Source organism: Symphalangus syndactylus, chromosome 9 (assembly GCF_028878055.3).
Source record: "Symphalangus syndactylus isolate Jambi chromosome 9, NHGRI_mSymSyn1-v2.1_pri, whole genome shotgun sequence".
Classification (NCBI taxonomy): Eukaryota; Metazoa; Chordata; class Mammalia; order Primates; family Hylobatidae; genus Symphalangus; species Symphalangus syndactylus.
This window is the reverse complement of record NC_072431.2, coordinates 30379536-30403497: the sequence shown is the minus strand read 5'-3', so window position 1 is coordinate 30403497 and position 23962 is coordinate 30379536. Positions and strand designations below refer to the sequence as shown.

General features: G+C 41.5%; 1 long non-coding RNA gene across 1 annotated transcript; it reads right to left on the bottom strand.

Moving 5' to 3' along the window:
* Positions 1 to 1200: 1200 nt before the first annotated feature.
* On the bottom strand, positions 1201 to 23442 carry LOC129490525 (uncharacterized). Its single transcript, XR_008660277.2, has 7 exons — positions 23399 to 23442; positions 4123 to 4222; positions 3106 to 3188; positions 2786 to 2941; positions 1840 to 2007; positions 1522 to 1617; positions 1201 to 1421 (listed from the first exon to the last, which is right to left on the bottom strand). It is a non-coding gene; the product is annotated as an uncharacterized lncRNA (long non-coding RNA).
* Between the last annotated feature and the right edge of the window lie 520 nt (positions 23443 to 23962).

Below are 23962 nucleotides of genomic sequence, written 5' to 3'. Positions count from 1 at the left end.
AAAAAAAAAGAAAGACAAATTCTTTTACTGTTACTCCTTTCCCAGGCTTCTTAAGCATGATTATGTTTTACAAATGTCTGTATTTAGCCAGTTGTTGTTTTTCTTTCAATGCAGCTACAAGGCCACCAGCTATGCAAGGCCACAAGTTATGCTATGCTATAGATTATGTGACCTATCATTGGGTTAGCTGCTTTGTTTTATTTATTGTAAGTCCACTTATAAAAACCCGACTCTGTCTTTGTTTAATGCTCAGCTTTTTGGATGTGAGTCCACTGAGCCAGTGTGCACCTAAAATAAACAATCCTCCTATACTCTCATATCAGTCTCTCTGGTCCTCAGTTTCCCACAACACCATAAGTGAAGGCTGTTGCTGTGCTTTGAATATTTGCGTGCCTCAAGAATTCATGTTGAAACTTAGTCCCCAGTGCAACAATGCTATGAGGCAGGACCTTTAGGAGGTGATTAGGCAGTGAGGATTCCACTGTCACGAATGGTATTAATGCCTTTATAAAAGGGTTTGAGGTAGTGAGTTCCTCCCTTCCATCCCTTCTGTCATGTGTGGACACTGTGTTTGTCCCCTCCAGAGGTCGCAGCAACTTGGACACAAAGAATAAGCCCTTACCAGACACCAAATTCACTGGCTCCCTGATAGTGGGATTCCCAGCTCCCAGAACTGTGAGATAATAAATTTCTGCTGTTTATAAATTACCCCATCTAAGATCTTTTGTGATAGCAGCAGGAATGGACTAAGACATAAATTGGTGCCAATGAAGGAGGAAATTTCCCTGACCTTTTCGTGGGCAGGAACTGGAGTGCATAGGCACTAGAAATAGCCAGCTGCTTTGGTGCCAGCAGAGTGGACTCCACTTGCTTGGTCCCACTGCATTCCACCCCTCACAGGAGGGGGAGCACAGGTGAGCGCGTGCAGGAGTCGGGGTGAGTGCTTTTGGCTACCGGCAGGAGCAAAACTCCATGTGGCCTCGTGGCAGCATCTACGGGGGTACCCATTATGCCTGAAGCCCTAGAAAGAGTGTTACAGTCAGTGCTCTTTTAGCTTTGCCATTTGCGGACGGCTTAAGTGTTAACAGCTCAGTGGAGGGTCAGTGTGACAGCCTTTTGCACTGACACTCGAGTTCTTATTCAGTGTCCAGGAGGAATGAGGTCGCACGAACAAATTGGAGATGGTAAATGTGGGGGATTTTATTGCCATTGAAAGTGGTTCTCAGTGGGAAGGGGAGCTGAAAAGTGGACGGTGCGGGAAGATAATATTCCCCTAGAGTCCAGCTGTCCCTGGCTGAACTCTTCTCCGAAGCAATGCCATCAAGCCGTCCCTTTGAAGTCAAGCTGCTTCTCTCCAATGTCCAACCATAGTCTCTGATGTCCAGCTGCTTCTCCTCTTCTCCTCCCTCTGCTGGTGGGGCCTGGGGATTTTATGGGAATAGGATGGGGGGGTGGGGCAGACCATGGGTGGTTTTGGAAAAGGCAACATTTGAGTGGGAAAACAGGATGTAAAGTTCTCACTTTGGGCCGTGGTATTAGGCTTTTCAGCTTGGACTCACCCTCTTCTGCCCAGAATTTCCCTGCCTCTTGTCACTATCTCCAAGAAGTGGGATGCTTCTGTAACAAATACCTAAAAATGTGGAAGCAGCTTTGGAACTGGGTAATGGGTAGAGGCTGAACCATAAAGGGCTATTTGGATGAGGACTCAGAAGAGGGGAGCTGTGGAGAGAGCCTCAGCCTTCTTAGAGATTATCTAAGAGGTCATGAACAGAATGTTGTGAACAGAATATGGACAGTAAAGGCCATTCTGAGGAGGTCTTAGATTGAAATGAGGAATACCTTATTGGAAATAGGAGGAAAGGCCATTCTTGTTACAAATTGGCAAAGAACTTGACTGAGCAGTGTCCATGTCCTAGTAGTTTGTGGGAGGCAGATGTGAACTAGGATATTTAATGGAAGAAATCTCTAAGCAGAGTGTTGAGGGTACGGCATAGCTTCTCTTGACGTCTTAGAGTAAAATGCAAGAGAGAGAAATGAATTAAAGATGGAATTTATTATTAAAAGGGAAACAGAACTTAAAGAGTTGGAAAAATCTTAGCCCAGGTAGGTTGTAAGGAAATAAAAGGTATATGCAGGAGAGAATACCAAATGGTGTGCTCAAGTGAACATTTGATAAGGAGATTAGAATGAAGAGAAGGAAGCCCGATGCTATTCATCAAGACAATGGAAGTATGCCACTGAAGGCATTTTGGAGATCTTCAAGGCTGCCATTCCCATCATAAGACCAGGGTGCTAGAGTCTTGAGGGCAGAATGGTTTCAAGGGAAGGGCGCATGGTGCTGGAGAAGCCCAGGGAACTTGTGGGACCTCCAAACTCTCTGTCCGGGGCTGCCTAAGTTTCTGCTCCTCACATTCTGGTGCAGCATCCCTTGGCTGCCCTGGATTGGCTGAAGTGGGGTTGGTGTGTTGGGCTGCCCCTCCAGAAGGCACAGGAATAACCCTTGGTAGTATCTACATGGTACTAACTATGCAGGTACACAGAACACAAGACCTGGGGGGCATGGATTCCTCCACCTAGATTTCAAAGCATGCCCCAGAGAGCCTCAGGGCCCAGGCAGAGAACTGCCGCAGGAGTGGGGCCACCACAGGACAATGTCTGGTAGAGTAGTGGGAGTGAGGGTATCCTTAAGACCCCAAGACTGTAGAGACACAAGTATGCAACTCCAGCCTGTAAAAGCCAAAAGGCACAAGACTACAACCCATGAGAGCTGCAGTGTGGAATGTACCCAGGAAAACCAGTGAGCTCTTTCCTTCCATTCCTTCTGCCATGTGAAGATGCAATATTTGTCCCCTCCAGATGTTGCAGCAATGTAGACACAGAAAGTCCTCACCAGACACAGACTCTGCTGGCACCTTAATCTTCGACTTCCCAGCCTCCAGAACTGTGAGAGAATAAATTTTGGGGCTGGGCTGCCCAAGGCCTTGGGGGACAACCCCTGCCCCAGTGTGTCTAAAAGGTGAGACATGGAGCCAAATAAGATTATTATTAAGCCTCAGTATTTAGTGAGTAGACAGTGTTGTTTGCCTTGTCGGGTTGTGGACTTACTTTGGACCTATTGCTCCTTTTTTCTTTTCTATTTCTTCCTTTTGGCAGTTCTGTAAGGAGCAGTTCACTCCAGGTTTGGAAGGCTGTTGGAAGAGTCATTTTCCATCCTGGGTCAGGAGGAAGGAGGTATGGGCTCCAAGAACCCTTCCTAGCTCCCTTATTTCCAGAGCCAACTATACCTTCCTCCCTTACCAAACAAATTTTACTCTGTCAGAAAAATTTTCTTAAACTTGGAAATAGGCAGAAGAGATGACAGGGCATTTACCAGTGTAGTGGGCTGAGTTTTCTATTGTCTATTGTCTTTGGGCAAAAGTTAATGTTTGGTTTTTGTTTGAGATGTGAATAATTTCTGTCTAATACAACAGATGATCCCAAAGATTCTGGTTTGTTTTCTTGTTGGATTTTAACCAGTCTCTAACCCAGCAATCTTATGGTAATATTTTCTACAAATATCTAGCTTCTATGCTCTTTGAATCAGTTATAACATCTTATTGGTTCCCTGAGTTGAATAAAACTTGAGAGTCATGAGAGTCATAATGTTACATTTTTTTGAAAATTATACTTTTACACTTTTATTGTGTACAGAGGCAAACAAAAAGGAGAGGTTATTAGACATTGCAGAACCATCTTTATTCATTATGCTGCTGAACTTCTCTCTCTCTGTTTACCTTTCACATGAAGAAAAGTTTGTTCTCTCTTTTTTTCTGAAGAGAAAACTCTCCAGTCATCCTTTATTATTCTGTAGCTGCCATATAATACTCTGCTTCCTCAAAAAAGTAGTTTGAAAAGTTGTCTAAATTGTCTAAAAAGTTGTCTCAGACCAAATGTTAAGGCTTTACGTAAAAAATACTATGAATATGTAAAGTTGATGTTAGATAGGTTTGGAAAGTTTCATGCCTATGCAAGGTAATTACAATGACAAGAAAGGAATTCTTTGTGTGCTCCTACTAACTCTTAACTTTGCTATAAAGTTTCAACCTCTGCTAGGCACTTTCAGGATCTCCACCTGCCCTTTACCTCAACTAGCTTTAATGAGCTCTTAAAGTAAGTGAAGGCTTCCAGCTGCAACAACTCTGCAAAGACTTTCTCTTGTATTGCCATAGAAACAAGACCTTCACTGTAAAAGAAAAAAAAAATCACATTATAATGAGGAAGACTGCTATAAAATAGGGATTAATGAGTTGAATAGAAAACAGGGAGGAACTTGTAGTAGGAAGGAACTAAGTGACAGCAAGGACAGTTGGAGGAAGGAGATAGGAAGAACTGTGGGCCTCAGAAAGGGAAGACAAAATGTACAGTCTAATATTTGCACTATGAGCCTGAGTTCTTACATACCACAGTTTCTGAGTGCAAGCTCCCACTATGGTGATGGTGAAGCAATAAGCAAAATATTCATGACCCTGAGTTGCTTCTACATATTATTTTTGGAGATTCAGCAAAAAATGGCAGATGAGATTTAATGAGCTTAAGAAAAAGATTGTGCAAATTTATAAGAAAAATATGATGCCTCAGTAGATAATGGGAAAAATTATTAAACATAGTGCATAAAAAGTATAGGAGAGGAAAAATAATTTTCTCCTCCACCCTTCATATTTCTTAGCTGGGACTTTCTGTAACAAAAGGCAAATTAATAAGAGAAAAACAAGCAGAAGTTTAATAACATGTATGCCTCATGTATTTGGATGGTGCAAATGTAATAGCAATTTTTGCATTGCTGAAAGTTACTATTTGATATTGGAATACATTCTTAAATACATTCTTAAATACATTCTTAAATAAATGTGGTTATGTTATACACCATTTTAATGCATATTTCTCATTTTATTTTATTTTTTTGCTAATGACATTACTTGCTGTTTATTTTATATTTATTTTAGACTATGGAAATGATGTTAGACAAAAAGCAAATTTGAGCGATTTTCTTATTTGAGTTCAAAATGGGTTGTAAAGCAGCAGAGACAACTTGCAACATCTACAATGCATTTCACCCAGGAACTGCTAACAAACGTACAGGGCAGTGGTAGTTCAAGAAGTGTTGCAAAACAGGCAAGAGCCTTGAAGATGAGGAGTATAGTGGCTGGCCATCGGAAGTTGACAACAACCAACTGAAAGCAATCATAGAAGCTGATCCTCTTACAACTACACAAGAAGTTGCCAAAGAACTCACCTTGGCATTTCTACAGTCATTTGGCATTTGAAGCAAATTGGAAAGTTGAAAAAGCTAGATAAGTGGGCGGCTCATGAGCTGACCAAAAATCCAAAAAACTTCATTTTGAAGTGTCATCCTCTCTTATTCTATGCAACAACATGAACGTGTATGAACTCGCTCTGAATGAGCTTCCAGTGTCAGTTGCATCACATGTAGGGATTAGGGACTTTTCAACCAGAAAAGATAGGAGAGAGAGCCTTCCTCCCTTCTGGGCAAGGCAGCCAGCTCTGTTCACCTTTTAGCTTTCAGGCAACACCAGAGAGTGGCTTGGTCAAATATTATACCATCAATTTCCAGAGAGATACTAGAAGCCAGCTACTGAAAGACTGAAAAGAATAAGTAGAGTTAGGTCCCTCATCTGAATGAATGATGGTGGTTAGACGCTTTCTCATGGACACCTTTTAGTCCCATCCTCAGTGTAGCTCTGGCCAGAGACCTGCAATTGTCTCCATGCTTAGATGCTGTCCACTGAAGGTTCCGAGTTGGAAAAAGAGAAAGGGGAGAGAGTTCCCTATGAAGAGAGAGAGTTCACGTATGGGCCACCAAAATGTCTCGGGTGAGCGATGACTATTTGGGCCGGTGGTGCAGGAGTAAAATAATTTACTGAGACAGTTGTAGGTAAAGAAAGACAGATTTATCAGAGAAAGTGGGAAAACACATTGTGAGGAGGCAATGGGCAGGTCAGTAGAAGAGAAGCTGACTTCCAGGAAACAAGAGTTTGATGGAGATTTTATAGCATAATGTTTATGTTGTCTGTTGAAGAGGGCTTTGTGCAGTATTGATAACACCAAGGTTGCAGTGAGCTAACTTGAAGGTGTTTGGTGATAGTTTGGCACAGGAAGATTGTGTTATTTGTGTAGGAGGGCTATGTGTCTTAGGCCATAAAGAAAGGCCGACTTATAGCTTATCTACTTTCCCTGATTCCCACTAGCCTGACTCCTTTTCCCTAATTAGGACTCCACACTAACCATGGGAGGAGTGTAGTTTATAGTTTAACTTTGAAGCAATGATGATAATAGTCTTTCCTAAAACTAACCCTTGCAAACACCTTGCTCAGAGACCAAAACTGCCTTTGTCAAACTAATAAAAGCCAATGAGGTTAGGATTATGGCAGGGGCCCTAATTCTGCTAATATGTAGGCATAGTTAGATGATAACCAGCCATTGTTCTGGAGGTCACAAACTTTGCAACTTTCCCAGTTGCTCCCACAGATAATATCACTATTGTAGGTTCTACAATAGTAATGGTAAGTTCTTTTGAGATGTTTTTCTGATTTTTACGTTCTGAGACTGACTGACTCCACCTGGACCCTTGACTCATGACTCAATCAGTCCTATGGCACCTACCCACAAGCTGACTCAGCACACAGGACCATTTTCTACACCCCTATGTTTCCATCCCCAATCAATCAGCAGTACCTATTCCCTAGTCCCCTGCCCACCAAACTATCTTTGAAAAATGCTAGCCTCTGAGTCATTAGGTAGGCTGATTTGAGTAATAACCCGTCCTTCCACTAGGCTGCCTTGTGATAATTAAGTTCTTTTTCTATTGCAATACCACAGTCTCAGTGAATTGGTTTTGTCTGTGCTGCAGGCAGGAAGAACCTTTTGGGCAATTATACTTACTGTACTTTAACCATATTGTTCTCTTTCTGTTTCTTCAATAGGTCAGGCTTGCTCCAGCATTAGGACAATTACATTAGCTGTTCTCTCTACTTGGGACACTTCTCCCTTAGATAAGTGCATGGTTTGCAACCTTACCTCATTCAGATCTTTGTTCAAATGTCATCTTTGTATTGACCCCTTTATAAAACTGCACCTGTCTACCATACTTTTTTTCCTGGCTTTATTTTTCTTCCTAGCACTTATCACTAGCTAACATTCTATGTGGGACATCCATTTCAAGTCAATCTATCTACAAAGTTCATCACTGTCTAGTAGCCTTGAAAAAGTTTTAAATTTTAAAGCCCAATTAAATTCTACATTTCATTGCACCGCAAGTTCTTGCATGTTTCTAAAAATAAGACAAAAAGAAGGACCTTTGAGTCAAATCAAGATTGACAAGGGTATTGACTCTAAAATGTGAAATTGGCTGAGTGAGAAGCCCTCTTTCCTTGTTATGTGGTAGTGACAAAGATGACGAAACTTGTCCTTACTGCAGCTTAGCTATCTCAGACCAATGTCTATTAAAGCTGGAGCTTTAGGAAACTTGGTAGAAAAATACCAGGGTGTTAGAAAATATTGGCCGTTTCTTGTTACTTTTGGTAAGGTCTTACCAAAAAACAAGCCAAAAGGATAAGATTTGAACTGAGCTAACCTGGCTGAAAGTAGAAAGGGAACAACATACAACTTTGCTAATAGAGATCCCTCTGCCTATGGGTGAGATTGCTGGGGCTCAGTTAACTATGCTTCTTATAGAATTGCCAAAACCAAAATTTCTGCCCTGTTTTAAAATTAGCATAAAAGGCAAGGAGGTAGGAAACACAGCAGGGAGATAAAATTGGTATACCTGAGAGGCCAGAGAAATGAAGGAAGCTGGAGTCCCTGGGCTCTTCCCACATACCTCCTTTCTCAAACTATCTGATTCAAGGAATCTTTCTTCCTATTTGTTAGGGTTAGCCAATGGGCTGCAGGCTGGTCACAGGTGCACATCATTCTGCCTCATCTAGTGTTTCACCAGAGGTTTATTGCCTTCAACTTATTACTTTCCAAGAAGGAAATGATTAAATTTAGGTCTAGGGCTACAGGCAAAGTTCTGAGGCTATAGAGACAAGACAGAGTTCAGGTCTGTGAACCCAAAGGTTCTAATGCCTATTAGAGTTTTATTGGAGTTGGTTATCAGTGAAATTCCAAGCCTAAACAAAGTGGTAACTTATGTTTCCTCAGCCTCAAGGGCAGTCATAGGGCCCCACCTCTCATAAACTATGTCAGCAGGAAGTGGGCTGCTAGAGAGGTTCAGTCTCTGGAAGGGATTTCTATTTTATGATCTCTTCTACACCCTTCTCAACATGGCCATGGATAAAAGAGGTCTCCCAGTGGGACTGAAGGCAGGCATATTGGCTGACTAGCAAATTCACTCCTTTGCTGAGACAAGAACTCCATGCTATCCCTGCCCAGAAATAGGTACTTTCGGTGGATGGCTGCTGTTTGTTTCCTTTTCCAGACGATAGTATGTTTTAATTTAAAAATTTTATATTTCCCTTCACCATTTTATATCTGCTGGGGTGGCAAAATGTATCAGTTAATCATAGGTGCATAGCCATGAGGAGAAAGATTTGAAATGAAGAGGAATGCCCATATTTCAAGGATCCAGAGTTGGAGCTAGATGCAATAATAATATTACATTTGGTGTTTCTCTTTCAGAATTAGGATATTTTCATTTATAAATGAGATAGTTGCATTTCACTAAGTGGGGACATTTCTGATACTATATGTATGAGAAGAAAGAATGCTAAACATCCTAAGGGTAGAATACAGTGGACATATATTGTTCCTCTATCCAGAATCTCTTCTTTGGAGGAAACATCCTTTCCCTACTCCGTGTGCACCTGGGTATCAGCAAAAGTGTCTGCCCAATATCTTGGTTGCACACCTGCTAGAGGCTATGCAATCAGCATTCTCCATTCACCTGGCCACAGGGTTGGTTTGGGGATGGGTGCATGACTTAAGATGGGCCAGTTAGAATTGTCGCTGAACTCTTGTGATAAAGCTAAGATTTTCTCATTCCGATTTATGATTCTGAGAGTATTTGAAATTTGGTAACTAAATATGGTGGTCTTGGAAGAAGTCCATCTGAATAAGGATGGAATAAGGCAGAGGTTTAAAATTAAATTCAGAATTAAAAGATGAAGTGAAGGAAGAAAAAAGGGATAGTTAGAGAGATAGAGATCAAAACCATTTTCTGAAAACTATTTCTGAGTGTCCCTGGGTCTATTAATAGCTGTGACAGAAGCCAGCTCTACCTCTATACTTTCCATTTATACTATACAATAAATTTCTTTTTTGTTAAATGAGTTCGAGTTGGGTTTCTAACACTTGCAACAGACAGGGTCCTGATTCAGGCAGTAGCTACCACTCAATCTTCCATAAACTGCAGAGCAGCTTGGCTCTTGTCCTCACCGCTCCTCTGCAACTGCTCCTGTACCATTGACTTTCTGGTTTCTAAAGCTGATGAATCTTTTTCTGTATTTACCTTCCTAGATCTTTCTACTGAGTCTGATGCTGTTTATAACTCTTTTTCTTGAAATTTTCCTCCATTGATTTTTGAGAGATGCTGTTCTTTTTGGTTGTTGTTGTTCCTACTTAAAAAAAATTTTTTTTATCTTCCAGGCCAATGCTTATCTCTAGAATGATTTGCTTCCAAGTGTTATGTTCTAGACTTTCTCATTGTTTCAGTATACAACTTCTCCCTGGGCAACTTTGTTCATTTCTGGAGCTTCTATTGCTATCTATACACTGAGTACTTCAACACTTTTATCTTTAGACTGGAGTCTCCTGATTTATCTACTGCCTTCTGGATGTATCTGCTCAGATGTCCTTCAGCCATCTCAAAATCATTATCTCTCAAATCTAACTTTACTGTTTATCCACCCAATTATACTCTTCTTCAAATGTTCCCAATCACAGTGACTGGTACCACATGTAAGCATTTGCTTTTGTAAAAAATCTGAGTATGATTGCTGACTCCTCTTTTCTACCCTCTCATCATATCTGTGGATTATGTTTCACAGATATTTCTCAGATCCATAGCCACATATCCATATCTCACTCACCAGGGCTACAGAGGCCACACATTTCACAGCTCCAGGAGCACCAATCTCTAGATCTCAAAATGAGTGAAATCTTGATGGCCAGTGGATCTGATTTAGGTTCTCTTAATTTCTCACATAGGTTACTGCTGCAGCTTCCTAATGTTTTCTTCACATCCAGGCTCTCGTTTCTCTTCAATCCTTTCTCCAAATGTGGCAAAAGATTTCTCCTAAATGCAAATGAGATCATATCACGTTTGTCCTACAAATTCCATTGCTTGCCCTACCTTTCCACCTTAATCTCTTACTACTTCAAATATCTTCTTATACTTTTGCCTTACCAAATATTTGGACTCCTCAAATGTGCCATGCTTTCTCCTACCAGATATATTTGCATATATGCCCCTGTGCTTTGAAAATACGTCTTTCTTTATCTTGCTAATTCTTATTTATCTCTCTAGATGCAGCCCAGGATTAATTCTCCAGCCCAGTCCAGTTTGGGTTGGCAGCCTTTCCTGTGTCTTATATTCACACCTTACATTTACCTCTATTATAGCACATACACATCATGTTGAAATATGTTTTTACTTATCAGTCTTGTTCATTAGATGGAAGTTTCTTAGGGAAAGAGACCTTGCGTTATTTTTCTGTGTATTCCCAGAGCCTGGCATATCACCTAGTGCATATTAAGTGCTCAATAGTCTTAAGAAACTTGGAGGAAGAAAAACAGTTTTTGGTATCTGTCCACTGCCTGCCAGCATTCCAGTCCCATCTGTCTGGAAGGTGGAAGGGAGGGGAAGATGTTCCTTAGTAATTGCTATTTACTCACTCAACATTTATCGAGTACCTTCCATTGTCAGTTATCATGCTAGGCACTTTCACACCGTTAGATCATTTAGTTGATTCAGCCACATGATCAGGAAAGCTTTTTTTAATTTTAGACATATGGCATTCTATATAGCAGCTTTTTTTTTTTTTTTTTTTGAGACATGGTCTTGCTCTGTTGCCCAGGCTGGAGTGCAGTAGCACCATCATAGTTTACTATAACCTTGAGCTCCAGGACACAAGCAATCCTCCCACCTCAGCCTCCTGAGTAGCTGGGACTACAGGTGTGAGCCACTATGCACAGCTAACTAATTTTTTTTTTTTTTTTTGGTAGAGACAGAGGTTTTTCTATGTTGCCTAGGATGGTTTCAAACTCCTGGCCTCAATCGATCCTTCTGGTTCAGCCTCCTACCACTGGCTTGGATTACACTAGTGACCAACCCAGTCCTACAGCAGCATTATTGAAGCTAAGGCTACCAGAGTTTTAAGTTCAACAACTTATCAATTTAGCCAATTTTTGTTGACTTAAATAAGCCATCTATTGCCAGTGTTCAATGTGCTGTCTTTGGCAGCACACATATTGCCAGGGTTTCATATGTTCTCCACTCAGCTTTAAAGACATGTTTAAAAAATGAAACTTCCATGTTTATGCAGCCAAAAGACACATGAAAAAATGTTAATCATCACTGGCCATCAGAGAAATGCAAATCAAAACCACAATGAGATACCATCTCACACCAGTTAGAGTGGCGACCATTAAAAAGTCAGGAAACAACAGGTGCTGGAGAGGATGTGGAGAAATAGGAACACTTTTATACTGTTGGGACTGTAAACTAGTTCAACCATTGTGGAAGTCAGTGTGGCAATTCCTCAGGGATCTAGAACTAGAAATACCATTTGACCCAGCCATCCCATTACTGGGTATACACCCAAAGGATTATAAATCATGCTGCTATAAAGACACATGGACACGTATGTTTCTTGCAGCACTATTCACAATAGCAAAGACTTGGAACCAACCCAGATGTCCAACAATGATAGACTGGATTAAGAAAATGTGGCACATATACACCATGGAATACTATGCAGCCACAAAAAGTGATGAGTTCATGTCCTTCATAGGGACATGGATGAAGCTGGAAACCATCATTCTCAGCAAACTCTCGCAAGGACAAAAAACCAAACACTGCATGTTCTCACTCATAGGTGGGAATTGAACAATGAGAACACAAGGACACAGGAAGGGGAACATCACACACCGGGGCCTGCTGGGGGGTGGGGGGAGGGGGGAGAGATAGCATTAGGAGATATACCTAATGTTAAATGACGAGTTAGTGGGTGCAGCACACCAACATGGCACATGTATACATATGTAGCAAACCCGCACGTTGTGCACATGTACCCTAAAACTTAAAGTATAATAATAAAAAAAACCTTCCTGTTCAAGATGGCAGACTCAGCCCACATTTTATCTCCATTCATTTTTGAGATATCATTGAAATAATATTATATGAGTATAAAAAACACCCACATAGCAGTGAAGTAAATAGAATTAGATGGAGGTCATTAGTTGCTCAGAGATTGTGCCAATTATTAAATCTATTGTCTTTCTGCTGCAAATACACCCTTTATGCCCCTGCTTGTGGAACTAAAACATTGCCTCCATGCAGCACAGCACGCCATGCACGGCTCCTCCTGGGGCTCCAAAAAGCAGTTTCCTAGTGAGTTCCAACAGTGTGGCGCCTCTGTGTGCATGGCTCCCCCCAGTGCTTCCTTGATGGCTTTGTAGTGAGTTCCTAGACACAGGACCTCCCTGTGATGGTTCTCCTGATACCCCAGAAGGTGGGTTTCTAGTCACTCTTCCTAGCACCATACCTCAATGAGCTTATCCACCACCTACTGAGTCATGAGCCATGCAATGCTCTCTCCAACAATATCTGAATCAAAGCCCTGGGGGCAGGGGATCTTCAGATTTGCTCCTTCCTCAGGGGCTCTGTTTCAGCCTGGAGAAGTGGCTGCACCCTACGTCTTCTATTCCTGTATTGGTAAGAGTTCTGTGGAAAAATTCAAAGAGACTCCCTTTATTAAGGGTTTGAGATATACATTAGTGCAGAGACAGGAATCCTTGCAAATCTCTGTAGTGGTTTTATTTGTTGGCCAGATATGACCGTAGAAAGTGTTACTCACTATTGAGATGGCCTCCCTGATTTCAGTGGGGATAATGGGTTTTCAGAATAGCAGAGGACTGGTGGTATCACTTAACCTCCAAAAACAAAGTAAGTACTTCTGTTGTAAAGAGCAACAAGGACATGCTGATTGTTAGAATGCCTCGGCTCACAGAGATATTTGGTGGGGGCAATTGATCACTGTGTCTGTAGAAAAAAGATAGATGGTCATCCTACTAAATTATTGTTATACATACCACAAATCTTCCTCCAAGCCTTCACCAAAAGTACTGTAATAATTTACTAGGTAACTGTTCATTAGAGAAAGAAAATACCCAGACCTTGCAGGGATTAGTAGACACTGACTCTGAATTGACATTGACTCTTGGGGACCCAAAGCCCCTCTTTGGTCTACTATTAAAATAGGGGCTTACAATGGTCAGGGGACCAGCGGAGTCTGAGCTCAAGTGGGCCTAGTCATTCCATAGATTCACCCTGTTGTTATTTCCCCAATTCCTAAATGTCTAATTATAATAGGCATAATTAGCAACTTGAGGAATCTCCACATTGGTTCTCTGACCTGTGTGGTTGTATATATCTCATATATATGAGATATATATGATAAAACCCATGAGATTTATAGATCTAAATATAGAAAAAATTGAAATTTAAAATATTATTTAGGTATAACCTTGAAGTGGATGAAATATTTTGAAACATGGCATGAAACCCAGAGTTCATCAATGAAAAAGATAAATGTATCTGGGTATATAGCAATTTAACTTTTTTTGTTTTTTTGAGATGGAATCTTGCTTTGTTGCCCAGGCTGGAGTGCAGTGGTACAATCTTGACTCATTGGAACCTCTCCTCCTGGGTTCAATCAATTCTCTGCCTCAGCCTCCCGAGTAGCTGGGATTACAGGCACCTGCCACCACATCCAGCTAATTTTTTTTTTTTTTTTGTATTTTTAGTAGATACGGGTTTTACCATCTTGACCAGGCTGGTCTTGAACTCCTGACCTTGTGATCCACCTGCCTTGGCCTCCCAAAGTGCTGGGATTACAGGCATAAGCCACCGGGCCCAGCCAATTTAACTTTTTTTATATGGCAAAAGATACCATAAACAAAGTCAAAGACAAATAGTAGACTTAGAACAAATATGTGCAAACATGTAATTTATAATATGCAAAGGGTTCCTATAAATTGATTCCCAAAAAACCCTCAAATAGCTCAATAAAATAATGGATAAAAATGTGAAGGGAAAATTTACACAAGAATATAATCAAATGATCAATAAACGTGAAAAGATATCTCACCCTACTAGTAACAAAAACTCAAATTAAAGGAAATATGCAATAACATTATTAGTATACCTCAAGATCTTCACCTAAATTAAAAGCAATCTAAATTCCTTCTCCTAAATTAAAAGGAATCCAAAACTAACAGCCTGATTTTTACCTTTTGACATCTTTATGTGTAAAAATATATGTAAAATATGATTAGAAATGTAGAGGATTTTGTTTGTTTTTCTAAAAATGGTATATATCTCTGTAACTTGTTTTTCTCATGTGATAAAATATAAGGAACATTCATTCAGGTAAATAATAGATGTGGTTTTTAAAAAAGCTGCATCATAATAATATTCCATTGAATGGATATGCCATAATTTACCTAACCATTCATCCATTTATTGGACAGAGAAAATAGTAGGAAGTATACAAAAGACTAAGACTTAGATTGGCATCAGACCCCTTGTCAACAGTAGTAAATGCTAGAAGACAATTAATGGAGCAATGCCCTGAAAGAGGGATATTTTCTTTTTTTCTTCTTTTTTTTTTATTATACTTTAAGTTCTAGGGTACATGTGCACAACGTGCAGGTTTGTTACATATGCATACATGCGCCATGTTGGTGTGCTGCACCCACTAACTCATCATTTACATTAGGTATATCTCCTAATGCTATCCCTCCCCCCTCCCCCAACCCCATGACAGGCCCCAGTGTGTGAGGATACTTTCAACTGATAAAAGTTTACAATTCCTGTAGAAGATACAACAGTCATGAACTTTCATGTTTCAAATAAAAAGGCAGCCTGATGGCTTTTGTCAGGCCACATAACCCAACATGGCTGGAATGGGCTTGCATACCCGTTTGAATTTCTATCCACACCAATCCCCACATAAGCGAAATTCAAATACACAGTGTGACAGGGTGACCAATAGTGAATGAAATGAGCCTTATACACTGCTATTAGGAGAATAAAGGGGTACAGACTTTCTGAAAACCAGTTTGACAGCTGCACTGAGACTTTAAAATATTTATATCTATCATTCATTAATTCTACTTACCTGATTTGAACCCAAAGATATAATCAGGTGTGGAAGCAAAGCTTTATCAGTAAGGATGAGCACGGCATTACATATAATAAGGAAAAACTGAAAACAGCATAAACATTCAACAACAGTGAAATTGTTAAATTAATTATGGACCATTATTAGGTGGCATATACATCTTTTAGAAATCTTATTTTTAAAGACTACACAGTGCCAGGAGGAATTGCTCAGGATTAAGGATTTTAAGAGTCCCAAACAAAAACCCCAAGAAAACATGGATTTGAACACTGCATTGTGAAATATTTTGTAGCCTGGAAGTTTGCTTCTGGAAGTTACTGTAAAATCTCATTAGACTTTTAGTTAGAAAGAGAAAAAAATCATCACAGAACATAGACTCAACTGCAAACTTGTAAAACTAGACATTCAAGGAGAAGTGGAAAAGTTCATTGCATATGAAGGGACATTAGCGCTTTGGCAGAGAATAAGAGAGTCCCTTTCACTTAATGCACAGTTTGTTTTGCTAGCTAGAATTGAGTAACAATATTCTGGGTGTGTTGGTATACCACTGAGAATAAGCATAGTCACTGTCCTGAAGAAATTTAACATGCCATGTCAGAAATACAGATAAGTATGTTATCAACTGAAACAGGTAATTATGGTCCTTACAAAAGTGCATTAAGTGAAAAGGAGAATCACGATTGTGTTGGTGGCTTGGACATCAAATGATTACTCTTGACAGGGGGCTCACATTTAAAATCTTCCCATGGTGACCCATTATCCTGTCCTAACTTTGTCTCCCTTCCCTTCTGGGGCGTTCCCACTATCATACACGGTACATGATAGTGAGAAACATCATATCAATATCATATGATACATGATAGTGGATTATACAATCCTCTCACTCCCATTTCTTCTTCTTTTCCCACTTTCACCCTAAGGCAAGCAAGAGCTCTTTGCAGGATGGAGCCACTATAGACAGATTCTGAGGGGCTGACCTATACTGGGGTGTGGCATGTGTCCACACACATGGGCCTGAACTCAAGGGAAGTATTCTGGAGGAAGAGAAGGAGGAAAAAGAGAGAAGAAGGGGTGGGGGTTGAACCTAAAGTTTAAGTATTTGTGCACAAGGGAGACAGCATCTGGGAATCCATGGATGGAGCCGACACCATTACAAAGCAACGCTTCCATAAATCAGAGGCAAAGGCAATTGGGTTCTGTCCTCAGGTAAGGTAAGGTTCTGTCCTCTCCAGAGAGGCATCTTGTCTCCTAGGAATACTGGATGGAAATGTCCCCTCAGGGCTGCGACTCTGAAGACAAGCTGCTTCCTTTGCTGAGTTTACTCCCTGCCCTACAGGATGCCAGAATGGAGCTGGGTGAGTGCTTGCCCTGCTCACCACCAGGAGTGACCAGAGTGTGGCCACGAAAGGGCTCATAGACTAGTCTGCAGTAGTTGTACGCCTAAGTGTGTGAAGTACACATGCTTCTCCAAGTTCTGACCCTGCCTTGTTACCCTTTGGCTATGAGGTTCTTATTAGAAGAAATACTAACTTTCTTTTAAAACGAACTTTTTTTCCCTGAGGATAAAAAACCAAATCTCCATTGGGCTGCAGAAGCCAACAGCCACTGCCTGAGGCACTACTGAGCTGGCTTCACTCTTAGAGGCCTGGAGGCTTTCCTCTCTTCAGACCAGTACAAGTACTGGTTCATGGCCTGTTAGGAACTGGGCCGCACAGCAGAAGGTGAGCAGCAGATGAGCAAGTATTACTGCCAGAGCTCTGCCTCCTGTCAGATCATCTGCAGCATCAGATTCACGTAGGAGCGTGAACCATATTGTGAACGGCGCATGTTAGAGGTCTAGGCTGTGCACTCCTTATGAGAATCTAATGCCTGATGATCTGAGGTGCAACAGTTTCATCCTGAAACCATCACCCTCTCTTCCCCTGCCTTGCTCCCCATCTGTGGAAAAATTGTCTTCCACAAAACCAGTCCCTGGTGCCAAAGAGGTTGGGGACCGCTGCCCTAGGCAACTCCTTCCAGACGTCTCCCACTGATTTCCAACCCCAACTGTGGAGTTGAAACAGCAGATTTGGACCAGGGTAATCTTTCAGCAAATCTAAGAACACTACAGTTTTTATACAATTTGCCCAATTGCTTGTGTGCAACTTGTTCATATCTTAAAAACAGATTTCACTATTGGAACTTTAATAAGTATTGGCATTTGAAGATAAACTTTCAAAATCCTCTGTGATGTTACAGGACATTTTTAAAGATAGGATTTTTATATTATAAAAGCCAGACTCAGAAAAGTTGGTAACAGAAGAAAAATAGAGAGTCAAAGGAAAGCAAACGCTTGAAGCCCTATCACCCAGAGAAAATTGCTTTTGAAGTTTTGGTAAATTTCATTTCCATTTCAATAATTTCTGCCTTTATCTTTCTTATGACCTTCCTATTTTGAGTTTATCTGCTATTCTTTCTGAAGCTGCATGGTTTAAAATAATGCTTTTATAATTTTCCATCTTTTTAAAGTGATTTCCAATGAATATATCTAAAACTAAATATCTATATATTTTTTCCTGAGTATTGCTTTGGCTATATTAAATACACTTTAAAAGTGTGGCCTGTTCTCATTGTTCATTTCTAAGTATTTATAATTTATGTTTCAATTTATTCTTTAATTGAAGAATTTTTAATAAGGCCACTTGATAAAGTTGTGTTATCTAGTTATCTGTAGTTTTGCTGTCCAATGTGGTAGCCACATGTATTAGTCTGTTCTGTTCTCACATTGCTATAAAGAAGTATCTGAGACGAGGTAATTGATAAAGAAAAGAGGTGTAATTGGCTCATGGTTCCAAGGCTGTACAGGAAGCATGATGCTGGCATCTGCTTCTGGGGAGGCCTCAGGAAACTTACAATTATGGTGGAAGATGAAGGGGAAGCAGGTACATCTTACATGGTCAGAGAAGGTGGAAGATGAAGGGGAAGCAGGCACATCCTACATGGCCAGAGCAGGTGGAAGAGAGAAAGACGGGGGAGGTGCTACACACTTTTAAACCACCAGATCTCCTGATAACTCACTCACTATACAGTACCAAGGGGGGATGATGGTAAACCATTAGAACTATGCCCATGATCCAGTCATCTCCCACCAGGCCCCACCTCCAACATTGGGGATTACAGTTCAACATGAGATTTGGGTGGGGACACACATCCAAACCATATCACCACATGTGGTAATGAGCACTTGAAGTGTGGGTAGTCCAAACTGACATAGCCTTTGAGTGTAAAACACACACCAGTTTCGAAGACTTAGTATGAAAAATTAACAACTTTTTATATTGATTATATATTGAATGATTGTATTTTGGATGTGTTAAGTTGAATAAAATAAATTATTAAAAGTAATTTCACCTGTTTCTTTTATACTTTTTTAAAAATGTGCCTACTAGAAAAGTTTAAGTGACTAATGTTGCTTGCATTTGTGGTTCACATTATATTTCTATTTGATTGCATTAAGCCATAGTTTTATTCTTGAACTGTTAATTCCAGAGAGAGATGTGTTAAATCCATCTACTCAGATTCATAACAGATTGTGAGGGAGTGTATCTTTTATCAACATAAAAAACTGTATCCTTCTTTGTCCTTTTTAATGTCTTTTGCCTTGAATTCTACCTTTTTCTGATTTTCATATTTCTACGCTTGCTTTCTTTTCATGAGCATTTTACTTGATGTATCTTTCTCGACTCCTTTATTTACAAATGTCTTGCTTGTTTTTATTTTAGGTGAATCTTTGTAAACCATATATAACTGTTTTTCAAAATAAAGTTTGAAAGATTCTTCTTTTTAATATATTAATGCAATTTGTTCACATTTATTGGGATTGTTAATATGTCACAATTGGTTCCTGCAAAGTTCTTTTGTGTTTCTAATTACAAGGCTATCTCTTTTCTGACTTCTGGTATATTGGGTTAGTGGCCTTCCATTCTGATCATCATTACTCACAATGGGGGTAACACCTTTGCTGATGGCTGCCTGGCAAATGGTAGATACTGGGGAAGGCACCATTTTGGCCAGCTCCTCTCAGCACAGCACCTGCAAACTGTCACCCCGACCACCTCCTACCTTCCTGTGTCTGCCGCCATCCAACTCAGGGCGCCATAACTGTTCTTACCTTTGGACACAGTCTGCTCTTCCATGACTTTGGGCTATGGTTTATCTTTCAGTGTGACTCCATTCCTCATAAATTTTGGTTAATCGAGAACACCAGTTCATGTTTTCATGTGCTGCTATTGATTTTTTCTTTTTCTTTTAACTTTCTTTTTTTTCTTTTTCTAATGATATATTGTGCAGGGACAGGCAGGAGTGTGGCTTAATTTATAATCTTTATCTCATTATGGTGTATTTCTGCTTTCTTCTGTATGTATCATTTTATTTTAACATAATTTTGATTATTCAATATTTGCATACACGATGTTGTGTCCTGATTTTCCATTTAGCATTTTAACATGAGCATTTCCCCCACACTATTATGAACTATTTAAAAATTTTCATTTTACTATCTGTATAATCCCATCAAGGAAAAATGTCCAAAATTTCTTGTTATTGTGAATTTAGGTTATTTTCATTTTTCTGCTATTATAAAAAGATGATAAAGTTCCTTGCGCATATAGCTATGTTTTATTTTGAATTGTAGTCCTAGGTGGAGTGCTGAGGTTCTTATAGATTCCTAGCAAAGAGTATAAGTCATTCGGATTTGCTCTAATTTTAGTAAGACAATGTGTGTGCTCAGAGCACAAAGCTTCTTTGTGCTATTGCGGTTCTTGTGTATCATGTGTCACTGAAAACCAGGAGGCTAGGACAAATCTTCAACTAGGATTAGGCCTAGATTTAGGATATAGTATTATAACTGTTTGGATGCCTGTGGATACTGTAGAATGTTCTTGGCTGACATCACTCTCAGGAGGGTGAGTTATGGCAAAATCGACCACATTTTCTGGACTAAGATGGGAACACATCTCCTATGTGCTTCTTTATCTGTACTGTTCAATATGATAGTCATTAGCAACATGTGACTATAACATGTGAAATGTGGCTAGTCTGAACTGAAGCCTGCTGTAAGTATACAATGCACATATAATTTTTCAGTATAAGGAATGTTTGGCCGGGCACAGTGGTTCATACCTGTACTCTCAGCACTTTGGGAGGCCAAGGCAAGAGGATCACTTGAGCCCAGGAGTTTGAGACCAGCCTGGGCAACTGTTCAATATGATAATCATTAGCAACATGTGACTATAGCATGTGAAATGTGGCTAGTCTGAACTGAAGCCTGCTGTAAGTATACAATGCACATATAATTTTTCAGTATAAGAAATGTTTGGCCAGGCACAGTTGTTCATGCCTGTACTCTCAGCACTTTGGGAGGCTGAGGCAGGAGGATCACATGAGCCCAGGAGTTTAGACCAGCCCAGGCAACATAGGGAGATACTGTCTCTACAAAAAATTTAAAAATTAGTCAGGTGTGGTGGTGTGCACCTGTAGTCCCAGATACTCTGGAGACAGAGGCAGGAGGATCTCTTGAGCCCAGAGGTCGAGGCTGCAGTGAGCCCTGATTGCATGACAGCACTCCAGCCTGGGCAACAGAGTGAGATCCTGTCTCAAAAAATGTTAAATATATCATTAATGTCTTTATATTGAGTTCGTGTTGAAATATATGGCTCACATTATATTTATTTTGGCCAGCACTGTTACAGTTCATTCATTAGAAGATCAGGAATGTATGAAGCCATGTTTCTTACCTCCTCTTCTGTATAACTTTATAAGTAATTTTCTGATACACCTAATTCACACTGCAGAGGGACAATCTATTTCATCTGCATCATCAGCAGCTCCTTTGCTGTCCTTGAATCTGAGCATGTGAACCTGAGGTTCATGGTTTCCTTTCTGCTCTGTACTTTCTAGCACTCCTGCTTGCTGAAGGTCAGTGGAGGTTCTCAGGGACTATAATGTTAGGTGCTCGAGAGCACTTGGAATAACTTCGAAACAGGAAGCTTTAGATTAAAAGTGCACTATTGCATAAAGCTGTTACCTAGGAACGTGTAGATTCGCCAATTTATTCATTCAACACTTATTTACTGAGTGCTTCTATGTGCTAGTCACTGAGGTAGACACTTGAGATACGCCAGAGACCAAAGACAGAGATCAGTGCCATCTTGGAGTTCACATTCTAGCAGGGGGTATGGATGGTAAACAATAAACATTTAAATAAGTAAGTTACATAGGATGTTGGAAGGTGATAAGTAGGGTAGAAAAAGAAAAAGAATGAGAGGGATTCAGAGTGCTGGAAGGAGTGGGGATAGACTGCAACTGTAAACAGAGTGGTCAGATCGGGCTTCACTGGGAAGAGACATTTTAGCAAAGACTTGAAGGAGGGAAGGATGATAGGTGTGTAGGTATCTGGAAGAAAAACATTTCAGGTAGAGGGAACAGCTGTGCACAAGGCTTCAGGCTAGAGTGTGCCCAACATGTTTGAAAAACACTAAGGAAGCAGGGGTGGCCAGGAGGAGAGCAGTAGTGAGGCCAGAGGTAAGGAGGCTTCACAGATCACTTAGAGCCTTATAGGCCATTGTAAGACTTGGGCTTTTACTTTGAGGGCAATGGGAGCCACTGTGGACTTTAAGGAAAGGAGTCACCTGCTCTGGCCGACATGTTTAAAGGATCACTCAGACCCCATGCTGAGGTTAGACTTCAGGTAGGCAAGGAGAGAGGTCATGGTGGCCCCACTATGTGGTAGCAGTGGAAATGGTGACAATGCTACATTTTGATGTGTAGTGAAGATGGAATCAACAGGATGTTCTGACAGGTTGGATGTGAGGTGTGAGACAAAGATAGGAATCGAGGATGACTCCAAGTCTTGAGCCAGGGCTATTGGAAAGATGGAGTTGCCTGCCATCAACAGAGCGGGGGAAGGCGGCAGATGGAGCAGGTTTGGGAGAAATATGGGGAGTTTCATCTGCATAATTATATTATCTATTGCTATATAACAAAACACCCCAAAATCTAGTAGCTTAAGACAATGACCATGTATTATCTCACAGTTTTTGTGGGGCAGGAACTCAGGAGTGGTTTAGCTGGGTGGGTTGGGCTCAGAGTTTCTCATAAGGTTCTAGTCAGGATGTGAAGCAGGGCTTTAGTTTCTGAAGGTTTGTCTGGGGCTGGAAGAGCCACCTCCAAGATGGCTCACTCAAGTGGCCACTGGCAGGAGGCCTTCCTCCTCGCAAGGTGGGCCTCTCCATAGACTGCCTGAGTTTCCGTGTAGCTGGCTTCCTCCAAAGCAAGGGAGCCCAGAGAAAGAGAAAGGAGAGCTTAAGAGAGAGCAACCAAGATGGAAGCCTCAGTGCTTTTTCTGACCTCGTCCCCAAAGTTGCATGCTGTCATTTTCACCTTTTTCTATTCATTAGGAGGGAGTCACTCCAATTCAGTCCCACACCAAGCCCCAGATCTGAGGAGCTGCCACCAGTTCTGCTCCCGATTCTCTCCTGGCTCAGGTTTCTGAGGCTGCCTCAGTCTAGACTCACTGGCACCTGTCCCACGGGCCCCCTCTGGGCTGTCACAGGGACACCTCACCTGCCCACAGTCACAGCTGAGAGAAGACACCTCTGCCCAGACCCCTTCCCAGCCAGAATCCAGGAGTATTCCAGGGGCTCCCACTGCCTCTGTAGACCCCATGCCTGACGTGCTCCCTGTGAGGGCTCAGGCCACATCTCCCCCAACCTGACCCTGTTGGCAGAGACTGGGTGCTGTGATCTGGATGAGCCGTCCTGTCCTCAGGGAGGCTTTGTCCCACTGACCAGGCCTCTCCCCTCTCCACCTGCCCCACTTTGTGGTTCTCACAGTCCATGACCTTCCTGGCCCATCTCTGCCCAGGCCAGCCTCTTGCTTTTACGAAAAAGTGAAATTTCAGCACCTGCCCCAAACAGTGCCCCAAACGGGGCTGGTGTTTATGCCTTATGAATTCTCACCTCTACTCATTAAAGCAGAATGGATACAGCAGCCTTCTTGACATCCTCCCCTGATATTATTTTCAGTGACCTGTTTTTCTGGAGGGTGCTGTGCCCTGCGGTGGGTCTGTGCAGCAAATCACAGTGAGGTGGTTTTTAGCCAAGTGTTCCTGGGGGGCAGGGCACATCCCTCAGGTCTCTTTTTCCTCCATGACTCAGCGGTCACATAGAGAGCAGCAGTGCCGACCCTCAGCGCCTCCCCTCAGTCTGGTCCGTGGGACTCCAGGTGAGCAGAGGTGCCGGCTGAACGGACAGTCCCCCTTCCCCTCCTCGTTCTGACTTCGGATCCCGAGCAGGAATGCGAAGGCCCTGGCCCTGCTGCTGAGCCAGCTGCTGCCCCATATGGAGAAGATGGGGTGAGGGCTCCATGGTAGTTGGGGGGACTTTGTCTTGCTCTCTGCTATCCCGAGGCAACACTGGGGGATGGGGCCCAGGAAGTGGAATATCCCAGGGAGAGCAGGGTGGAGTGTGCCCTGGATGCCAGGCTCTCTTGTCACTTCCTAAACCACGTCTTCAGGCTCCTTG